Here is a 12,266-nt window from a genome sequence, read left to right on the forward strand (position 1 = left end):
TTAATTAATTTTTATCAATACCAGTATGTTTTATATGAAATAACAGATGTTTGTTTATCAATACAACATTTTTCTTTTCCAGAAATCAATTGTTAAAACAGATAAAACAAATTATTTGACAACTGTGACAACCTGAGCTGCATTGCTTAAATCGACTAGGTAAACACAATCAGATGGGCAAAATTGAGTGATGAAATGTAGTGAGAGATCGTTAGAGAAGAAATTGGGCGGCACAAGGTAAAACAGAGATGCAATGCAGCTCAGGGTTCACAAACTTTTGCACATACAACAGTTGTCAAATAATTTGTTTTATCTGTTGATTTCTGGAAAATAAAAATGTTGAATTGATAAACAAACATCTGTTATTTCATATAAAAAATACTGGTATTGATAAAAATGAATTAATAATGGTTGAAATCAATAAAATTCCAAAAGACAAACTTTCAAGCAGCACTGTATGTCATAAGAAGTTACACTTTTCAACTTTAAAGCTGCTTTAAAGGTCACATATTATGCTAAATCCACTTTTTAAATGTGTTCCAACATATCCATGGGTCCACGGTGTGCCTAGAGACTGCCAAAATCTAAAAAAAAATAACAATCTCTCCTTTTCTCACTCTCCCCCTTTCTGAAACCCCCACCCCTCCCCCCAATATACTCTGTTCAGAATTCTTGCAGTTTATGACGTCATAAACTGCACAGCCACATCCCCATATTTTCTTTATATGTCCATGCTTCCCCCCCCCCACATTAGCAGTAGTCTATGATAACCTCCCCCCCCCCCCCCATTTCTTATTGGTCCACGGCCCCGAGATCCGATGGAAAATTTTCCGAGTGACAGCCATGTTGCTTTCCCCGCTATGCGACAAGATGCCCATGGTAGCCTACAGCCTGAATGTTACATACACCAACACAGAATGCTTTTGCTCATGTTCCACTGATTTATCTTAACCACAGCAGTCTATGCCTCATTTTTAATAACACAACGGATAGGAAGCTACTTGTGGGTTTTTTCAAACAGTGAAACTGAAAGAAATGTTTTTATTGGTATTTTTGCCTGACTGGTGTATAGCTATTTAGCTTTGGGACAAGCATTCAGCTTTTGCTCATAAAAACATAATTCTATTACCCACACCAGTCTGGAAATGCCTCGTTTTTAACAGGACAAAGGATTGGAACTTAATAGTGTGGAAGTCAACTTACAAGATATTTTTTTTCACTGATTTGTGTGGTATTTTTAGCCGGTAGCTTCCGAGCTAGCTTCGAGACAAACATTCAGCTTTTGCTCATAAAAACATAATTCTATTACCCACACCCAGGCCCCCAGGATGCTGCCTTCTCCGAGCAGCCAGCATGGACAGGTGGCCACGCCTGGTATTACACGCATTAGACTGTCTGGGACTGGTCCGTAAAACAAAATGGAGATCTATGGAGCCCAGCCCCATTCATTCCCAATACAATTTCGTCAAACAAGAATGTATCTCCGCTACATTTTTTCTGGATATCAATCAAAGGCTAATACTTTTCTTTAGACCATGTACTAATAGGATGGAAGTTTTCGCTTTTCAGAACGTCACCGAAAGCGTTTTATAGCCGTTTTATTTTCAGTTTTAGCCGTTAAGCGTGTAGCCGCTAAAAGGAGTCGTAGTGAAACAACCGTTGCTTCGGCCGGCCCGGCCTCCGATGGCGGGAGGAATCTTTGTTTATCACTATATTACTTTACGACGACGGGGTGTAATTTAAATATTACAGATAGAGAATCATCGGGGATTAGTAACTTATACTTCCATGGTCGATAAACAATGCAACTGTGCTCGTCCCGCTTAGCTTAATGCACGGACCTATTATAACGTTACACTGCTGGAGAATGAGTAACGTCACTGCGTGTCATGCTTTAGGGGTGTGTCGGCACCAAAATCACTTCCTGAATGGTCGCCCTGCGCCAATGAGCAGCTTTCATAGGAATGAATGGCTTCACGTTTCCAACGGTTTTCAGTCCGCTGTCCATTTCTTTATAGGTCCATGCCCACACCAGTCTGGAAATGCCTCGTTTTTAACAGGACAAAGGATTGGAACTTAATAGTGTGGAAGTCAACTTTGAAGATATTCTTTTCACTGATTTGTGTGGTATTTTTAGCCGGTAGCTTCCGAGCTAGCTTCGAGACAAGCATTCAGCTTTTGCTCATAAAAACATAATTCTATTACCCACACCAGTCTGGAAATGCCTCGTTTTTAACAGGACAAAGGATTGGAACTTAATAGTGTGGAAGTCAACTGATTTTAGTGGTATTTTTAGTTTATTTTATCGTCTGAGTCTTATTTTTAGCGTTAGCGCCCATGTAGCTTTGGTTGTAGCACCAAGTTTTGCTCATAACACGCTGTTTATATTCCCCACAGCAGTCTGAAAATGACTCGTTTTTAACATGACAAAGGATGGGAAGATATTCCTGTAGAAATCAAACTTTGAAGCTACTGTTTTCACTGGTTTTAAATCGTCTGAGTCTTATTTTTAGCGTTAGCGCCCATGTAGCTTCGGTTGTAGCACCAAGTTTTGCTCCTAATACACTAACTTAGCTTTCCCCTTGCAGTCTAATAATGACTTGTTTTTAACATGACAAAGGATGGGAAGATATTCCTGTAAAAATCAAACTTTGAAGCTACTGTTTTCACTGGTTTTAATCATGTCAGGTCATGTCAAACTGTTCTCAAAGTATGGCTTAGCTCCGGCCGGGTAAACACTGTGTTCGCAGTCACGCAGTGTCTCTCTAGTATCGCGAGAGCACGGCAGAGACGGTGGGAGAGCCCCATGGACATATAAAGAAAGCCCGGCAGAGAGGTGGGAGGGGCCAGCCAGATCGCACAAATATAGGTCATCCTTAGACCAGAGGACAATCAGGGTATAGAGGCTTGCTACAATAAATGATCTGAATGGGTTTTTCAGCAAACATCTAAAAAATAAGTATTAGGGACTACTTAGACCATATAAAATTGACAGCAAAGTGCATAATATGTGAGCTTTAAGTGATACTAGGGAAAGCTAATGACATTTTCTTTTTAATCTAATAAATTATGTTTTATTCAACAGTTGGTTTGATGATCTAAACATGTGCAGACACTATTATCTTTGTCCTTGCCAGCATTCATTTGAATTAAGATGTAGAAAATGATTGCTTGTATGTCATTTGGAGTGCTCTCTAAAGAGGTTCCTCCCTGTCAGAAGTTTCACTGTGAGCCTGGATGTAGTGAAAGAAAACTGCAGATGTTCTGCTATAAAGATTGACCATGAAAAGTCCTGACTGTGGCTGACTAGCCCTGACAACTCTGACATCAAGTCTCTCATCAAACACATCACCTCAACCTCTCCAAACGGCATGCTATGACAGCTCAATGCTTTCTAATTCTAAAAAAGGGGCATGTTGGGATTCAGAGCTTCAGACAGAACTAAGCAAGGCGAGGCTGACAGCTCTGTGCTGCTGTATAAAAGGAGCAGTGAGGCTGCAAGAAGATGCTAATTCTCCCCTTTTCAAATCAGAGATCCTTTCGAGAGCAAAAATGGTCGATGACCCTCCTTGCTTGCATGGGTAATCTACTTCAGCTGAATGCATTAAATCAAACCCATTACACACAACCTGATTCGCTTAGCAAATGACTTATGCTGGGTTTACACTACACGACTTTTCACACGATTTGACAGTCGCAGACAATCTTCCAATGTTGGACTGAAATCACGGGAGTCTTGCTGGAGTTGTGGCGCGCGCTCGTAATCTCGGTCGTTTGGTGTGAGGTGTCATTTTTTGGACACTTTTATCTAGCAGCCTCGGCTGGAGAACCAGGCTGACAACCGCGCAACCTTAATACTTTACCTATTAAATATAGAGGAAGCCTGTGCCAGCCACGCATAGGGCCGTCAGATCCAGGAATCCTCCTCCTAAACTAAAAAATAACTAACTATTGAATAAATCCACACAAATGTAACAACCAGCCTGAGGGAAAGAGAGAGAGACTTCACCATAAAGAGAGCAGGGCCACTAACCAGGCTGATGAGAAACACCTGAGGGCAGGTGAAGAGAAAGAGGCAGGTATAACACAAATAACGAAGAAAATGACTGAATGTTCAATCAACCACAACACTCAACTGCTGAGGTTTTAAACCTTTTCTCTCTCCTCCTCCTACATTTACTGAGAGCAGCTGGCTTCGAGGGGAAAAAAGGATAAAGAAAGGAGAGCTGATCTCTTTTGTAGTCTCCTGGCTTCCACCTATCCCCTCTCTGCCCTCTCCTTTCTGCCCTCGCTAACCTCCCCCACACAATGTCTTGATGTTCCGCTGCATGCCTAAGTTGATCCACACAGTGAACGTTGCTCTATTCCCAGTGGGCTTTCCTAGTTGGCTTTTTACTGTAAGCTTAAAAGATATCACTGGATAACAGATGACAGATGGAAACCTAAAGAAAAGTGTCAAGAGTCAACAACGTGTCCTGTGGTCAGGGAACATTACTATCTCAGATACAGGAAAAGGATTTCCTTGGGTGGAGTTCAGATAATCAGGCAATACTGGAGATTTTCACTGAATGTATTATAATTTGTTGGATGTAAAATCTGTACAACTGGGATTGCTTCTTCACTTCTGGGATTTACACTGTTTAAACTATTAGAATTGAAAGTATGTAAAATAGGCTCTACTTTTTTGATGGACTAATTTAATTTGTTTTTATCCTACATGATAGGGCAGGTGGTAGTTAAGTCAATACCTTCTGTCAAAACAAACAACACAATGTTTCTTCTTAAGCTAAAAAAAAATCAAGTGAACATAATGTAGGTTGTGGCTTAGTGGTTTTATCCATTGTAGATAAAGTGACCTTTTGGTTTCATTCAGCTTTACCATAACAATTCTTTGGGGGTTTCTAGAGGATAAACTGAAACGTCTTTTTAATCTTGCACTTGACATTTTGTTGGTCCTTTGTAAGATGGGACCACCGGATCTGCCTTAAACCGGAGAGTAAGCAGCGAGGATGTTTCACAAGTGATGAAGTCAAAGAATTAAAGCAGCTCCGAGTAACATTTAAATATCTTTTAAAACAGCCTCATGTTTCCTCTCATAATCATAAATTACCTTTAACAGCAAACGAGACCATCAGTGCAAAGAAAGACGTTTTTATATAGTTTTTATTACTGCATTTGGTCTGGTCGCACACCCAGTCCGATTTTCGGTTCACGCGTGCATGCTCTATGGTCACATATCCATATTGGTCGCAGATTTCAGTGTGGCGCAGCAACACGATTTGAGAAGCCTATCCCTCCAGGTGAGGGAGCGTGAGCCTTGTTTGAGACAGTTGTTTGTCGTCATGACTGATAACGGGGCTGAACCATCAAAGAAAAAAAAAGAAAATGCAATGAAGAAAAGCTAAAAGGGAGAGTGATAGGCAGGCGGGAGGACGTTGCCAAGCAACGTATACACAATTTCACGGGAGCGAACCTAGACTGCAGTGTTTACTCCTAAATGAATGATCGGTAGCCTACTAAAACAAAGTTTACTTTGCCTCACCAGCATCATCAGATGACCATTATTCATCTGAAATAGTCATTATTTACAACAACATAAACACATTACCTCATCGTGATCCATACTAACTGCCGTCTCTCGTTCATTCTCTTTCTGTGAGGACACGTAATCTTTCAGCTCCGTGAGAGGTGACACTGCATCAACTCATTGCAATCAGGTGTGTGTAGCACTCATGTGCCCTCTGTCCCCCGCACTTTCTACAACCACTTAATTCATTTGTTATATGTCGTAACACATTTTTCCGAGCTGTCCTTAAACGCACCATGAGAAGCCGGCATCACGTGACGGTGGCATACGGTTTGCGTCATACAATTGAGACGTTCGCTGTAAAGCAGAATTCTGTCTTCTTTTTTCCAGGGTTAGGCTACTGTATGCAGGGTTTTTCCTACATAGAGAAAATGTTGGCGCCCGCCAAAGCGGATTTATCCAGCGCCAAAGGAAAATCAGGAGCGCCAAAGCTATTTAAAACCTCTCCAAATTCAGCCCAATTTAAGTCATCCTTCTTGAGGGGTTGGGCAATAACTTGAATTTCATTTTCGATTACTATTACGGCTTCCCTCAATCATGAAAACAAAATAATCGTTATTAAACTATCATTGTTCCGCACGCCGGGGCATGCAGGCTGTTAAATGCAGCGCACCCTTTCAGCCGAGCCGTGAGCTCCGCTCGGCCCCTCCCTCACCTGATAGTTTCGCTATCGGCTGGTCCAAAGAGTAGGAGGGAAATGTTGAGCATTGCCGGGTGTTTTGAAAAACTTCTAGATGACGAGAATAAAGGTAAAACTAATTATGTTGTCTGAAAACACTTCAGACTCACAACAAACTAAAATAATGTGCAAGATATGTCACGCGCGGACACGCAAGTAACGCGAGAGAGAGAGAGAAAAGGGCATATACGACCTGATCTGCACCTCAAAACATCCCGACCAATTTGTTTATTCACTTTAAGTCGAATCATAGTGGTCTATGACCAAGCAATCAATGAATAAAAAACACAGGAAGTTTAAGGGGCACTTTACACGGCCACGCAAAACGGTGCATACGCAGAAAAATTTCTGCGGTTGCACTATATCATTTACAGGAAAACAGCAAACGCAAACGCAAACGCAGGCATGAACCGCAGATTTTTGAGATCACCTCCGAGGGAGGATTTTTTGGAAAACTTAACGGTTTTGGTTTCCTGTAAACATCGAAACCATTTCCCCTGATAACGCTGACGTCACGGCTCCGCCCTCACACATGCGCATTGCGTTTGGATATAAATAGGCATGCGCCGTCTTTGTAGGTCCATGTGCGCCAGTTGGAAAACAACAACAACAATGGCGGATCACCGAGCTGTATTCATTGTGCTCATGGACGTTGTGCTGTTGCTGATGAATTTGTTATCGTGCCACCAATCGCTCCTACAAGCAAATAGGGAAAGAGTTGTGCTCTGCCTGTTTTTCTAGCTAAATAAACGTGTGTCACTTCTATATGCCAGGGACACGGCTCTCTCTACATTAAAAAAACACTATCAGCGTGCAGCGGTTAAGTTAGGCTACTGTTCAACAAAAGGAGCATTAAGGCTACGGCTTCACAGTAAAAGCATTTCACTGGCTAAACATTCATAGCATTTCGCTGGACACACGTGAGTTGACTTTTATTCTGAAGTACGCCTAACAGGAAGGTATACTGCTCACGAAGCCCCTTCACTATCAGCAAGTCTGCTGTTTTTCCGAGTTCAATGCGGTGAAATAAGCTTGTCTTTTACAATATTTGTAACCCCAAGCTTACACCAACCGCTTTATGAACGTTAGTGGCATTAATTTTCGGTTACAGTAAGGTTTTATGCATCAAATTGTACCGGAAGAGCTATCTACTAGGCTGTGTCACCGCTGACTATTGGCTTGGCATGGCTGCTACTTCAGCGATTTCGGCCCGTTTCCTCTGAAAACTTTGTGTACGGGTGAAGATGTCAGATAAATTGTGTCTGAACGGGTTTTTTTTTTTTAAACCAAAAACGGGAAAACTCACGTTTTCACCGTGTAAAGTGCCCCTAAAGCTCCTTGATTCCTGCCACCACAACTGTCAACACTACAATGCAACTGCCATATCCACCCTGCTCCTTGACATAAATAAATCATGCCCTTACATCTAATCAGTGACGTGCGGTCACGCCGTGTGCAAAAATAAATAAATAAAATAAAATAAAATATTTTTTTTATTTAATAAACTTATATTTGTATTATTACTGTTAATTATTTCGATCTTTACATGTAATCCGCGATTACTTTAAAAAAGTGTAGACGTTTTGATTAGAAACGTGGCAGTTAGTAAGTTACGCCAAAAAAATATTGTGCCTTTGCTGTTTCCCATTCATTGTGTACGGCAAAGAATCAGTGCCTTTGCGCCTATTCATTGTGGACGGCAAGAAAAAAAAGTTTTCGCGCATGCGCACTTGATTCTGTATTATTTAACATGTACGCAAATAAGCATAATTCTTTGTGCCTTTTTTACGTAAATGGTATGCCACATAAGCCTTTACGTTACATATCATTCATGGACCAATTAAAATCGAGATATTACTAGACATTTACGCAGCTTAGGCCAACGTCATTACGTTGGCTATGCTCATTCACGTCGCGTTACCCCCGCGGATTTTTAAATCAACATTGCAGCTGCCGTGTCCGTGCATGCAGATATTTCAGACTGGAGGAATTTTAACAAATTGGATTATAATTTAAAAAGGAACAGAATGAATAGCAAGAGAAAGGCCTGCGCCAGCCTTGGACAGTGTACAGCAGCAACAGGGACAAACAATGTTCGAGCATTTCAAACGGACAGGTAGCCTACATGAACGGAAGGATGCTAGCTAGCTGTGCTGTCAATCAGACTGTCACTGGATTACTATCGTCTTGCTTATTTCTACAGCCAGGGAGTCAGATTGGTGAGTCAGAAACTTTTTGGGGGTTTACTTAATAATAAAGTTGGATGAATTGATACCGAGTGCAATCCATTCTGCATTTTATATTCAATTGAGCAGTTGTGTTTTCATTGTTACTGACGGACAAACCTAAGCTCTGCAATGTGGATAAATGGTTACATTCTGATGCTGGACAAGTCCATGGGGCATATGCTACTGGTACTTTATCTATTAAGATAAAGTTTATGGAGTGGAGTTGCCATCAGTTATGCTGTAGTCCTACATAATGATGAATGCTGTATTTTATTTTTAAGTTGAATAGAAGTAGTACCGGTAGTTTGAATCGGCGAAGGTTTGACTTGTTGCCTTACGTTTTTTCGGCCCTCGGTGTGAGAGACGGGTCCGTTAAGTCGATGGATGCGATGTTTAATCATTTAGACCAAACTACAGTAGGCTACGGGCAAACCTGAAGTCACCGTCGTGACATTTCATATACGTCCCGTCTGTGTGTGTGTGTGAGTGAGTGAGTGAGTGAGAGAGAAAGAAAGAAAGAAAGAAAGGGAGGAACTTATTTGAAATCGGCCGTGCATGCCTGTTTGTTGTTTATTGTTTTTGATTTAACAATATATAGGTTTAGAGAAATCTGGCTTTCAGAACTCAGTGCCTACCCACTCACTGACCTCACCGCACGTCACTGCATTTAATGCTATCAAAAGACGTGCCCTATCAACACCATTTACAACTGGTTATTTTCATTTTGACATATTTATTTTATTCAATTGTTAAAAATACGTTTCACTTATTTGGCCTATTTCTATTCTCCCTGTTTTCAGTCCAATTAGGCCTTTGTTTAAAGTCCAAAGTCATGGTGTTATTAGAAAAAAACCTTGTTAAAAGTAAAATAAATGATTAACTGTCTTTAATATTCGTGATATTACACAAAGAGAAACTGGAGAAACTAAATAGGAGAGAGATAGCTCAGCAATTTGTTTTGGTTAGTGAGAGGCGCAGAAACACATTTGGGTGCTTCACTTAGGTTATGTGTACATGATGCTTGTATTCAAAGTTGTCTATAATTGTTCAGACACAGCAATCAAAAAACCTTGATGTTATACATTTTATTGGTAACACTTAATAATAACTATCCGTTGTAACTCGTTAATAGATCATTAGTAAACTCTTAATTAAGGATTATTAATGATTTGTTAAGTGTTTGTTAGCAGTTTGTTAAGGATTTATAACAGTGGTAGATAGTTAATATCTTAATAATTTAATCAGTTCATCTGGGAGGTAATCCGAGATACCGACGAGGCTGAAATAGGCTATAGACTATACACAGTGCATGGGCAACTGAGGGCAGCCCCATTTTCAAATATTTTTAAATAAACTCAATACACACTGTGCATGCCATGGACTTGAACGTGACGTGATCAGTTAATCTCGGATTACCTCCCAGATGAACTGATTCAATTATTAAGCTATTAACTATCTACCATTGTTATAAATCCTTAACAAACTGCTAACAAACACTTAACAAATCATTAATAATCATTAATTAAGAGTTTACTAATGATCTATTAACGAGTTACAACGGATAGTTATTATAAAGTGTTACCATTTTATTTTGGAGGGCAAAACATTGTTTTTTGAATTTAAATGTGCTTTCCTCTCTCCTCTGTCTCCCTTCCTTACAGAATAAGTGAAATGAATTCAAAAATATGTGGTCACCGTCGAACTTCTTCTATGGGAGCTTCCTTAAAAATATTTGTTTTGGTGACTGGTAAACCTTCATAACTTAGCTTGTTTAGAAAGTTGTAGCATCGGTCAGACAAGATGTTCCTTTTGTTTGTTTATTGCAGGTAAATTAGTTGGTCTGTGGTTCTGGAACAGAGATAAGTACCATACATAACTGTTTGAACAGGTTGTTAAATGAGGCATAATTTGAGCCTGTAGCTTTCATCAAGTGAAGTATGTTCAGTGTGTGGTGTTAATGTATAACTTGCTAATAGTTGTGCCAAAACGTTCTAATAAACCCTTTTCAGTTGGAGCCAGTGCCAGTGCCTCAACTATCCAATCTGTTGTGTTGTTAGTCTTCTATCTAATTTACAAATAGCACATGGGAATATAATCTATAGCTAGAATTTAGCGTAACTGCTAATAAGAACAATGTGTTACTGAACTTTCTATGTTCTGTGTTGTCACTCTGGCTATTTACGCTGCAGATGCCTTACCGGCTTTACATGTCAACTCATACAGAGTTTGGCAGCTCAAACTTTTGATTTTGATCATTTTACTTAAGTCTGTGCAGTACTGTAGCTGGTATTTGGTTATTCAGCGACTGAGGAGAGGCTCAATGAATGCGAGGATGATAAATCACTCAATAGACGTCGGCTTACTCCTAAACAATCTGTCCCCCTCACTTCTGAAATGATGGCTACGCCCCTGGTAGCACTGACTGCCATTAGTTGATGCTGTGTCACTAACCACTCTCACGGAGCCGAAAAGAGTCCGGCGCCCTCACACTTTCAACACACGGACATGCACTATAGCCTCTTGCTTCCTGATCATTTGAATCTCACACGCCCGGCACGAGCTAGAAAACAGCTTCACGACAGCTAGCGTCGTAAAAATACTACCGCTTTTGTCCAAAGGGGCCGCCAACGTGCCATGTTACTCGTAGTGGCTTTAAGTGTTTTCATTATGCCTCAATATTGATCCGCTCAATGAACAGATAAAAAGCAGCAATTCCCAAGAGACTGGCAAGCCTATAAAACAATCATCAATGTCCTCACAACAACTCAGTTTTGTTCTTGAGTAATAACACAGCACAATCTGGATTGCTAGCTCTTATGTGATATAGGCGGCTCCTACTGCGCCCCCATGCTTTGGCAGATGTCCAAAAATGTATGTATTCATCTAATTATCGCAGGAGAATTTCTTGCCAAGTAAAGATAATATCTAATTAACCCTCATTCCTGAAACCAAATCCCTTCTCCTACAGGCTGCTAATGTTGATAATGTGCCCAATTAAAACACAATATTTGGGGCCTTGTCCTCGTTACATGGCAATTAACAGAAGCTCTTACTCTTCGTTAGAGCGGAATAGATCCTTTTTGCTTATTACATAAGGCAGAATTTGAATGGGTGCTAGAAGTTCTGCAGAACAAAGGTCTCTTTGATGTGTGTTAATGAGTGACTGTTTGGATCCACTTCTTCCTAAGTAAAGCTTGAGGGTTAACCTATCTATACTGTTGTTCTTTGACTGACCCATCAATGAAAGCAAACATTTGTCTATTTTCTGAGTAAACTCCATAAGCTCTAAGCATTTACTTGCCCACACAAAGATTACACTTTTGTGGAAAATGCAAGATTATGGTTTTACAGATTGCATAGAGTCTCTCTCATAAACCCCATATCCTAAAAAGTATTGTGTGTTTGTCTTTATCTCATCCAACTCGAGTGCTTCAAAAAGTAAAAAGCCATTTCAGAACATGTTTATAATCATAAATTAATCCCATGCTGCTGAAGCCAAGACCTATATCTGTCCATCTGGCTATAGAATGGGATTAACCATTGTAATATAAAAAGTGGTGGGTTAAAGTGATAGTAAATATACAGAAACAACAAGAGATAAGCTTGGACATAATTGATTTCTATTTTTTTCCAGAGACGAGAACCACGGTTAGGTTCTGTCACCAAAGTTTGAACATTTTAAATCTTAACATGTATTCACTGTCTGCAATGGAAATGTTTGACAGACTAAAGCTCCATTCAAGTGGGATTAACATTACAGGAGAAGGTAGGC

The sequence above is a fragment of the Ammodytes marinus genome (assembly GCF_949987685.1).
Source record: "Ammodytes marinus genome assembly, chromosome: 4".
Classification (NCBI taxonomy): Eukaryota; Metazoa; Chordata; class Actinopteri; order Uranoscopiformes; family Ammodytidae; genus Ammodytes; species Ammodytes marinus.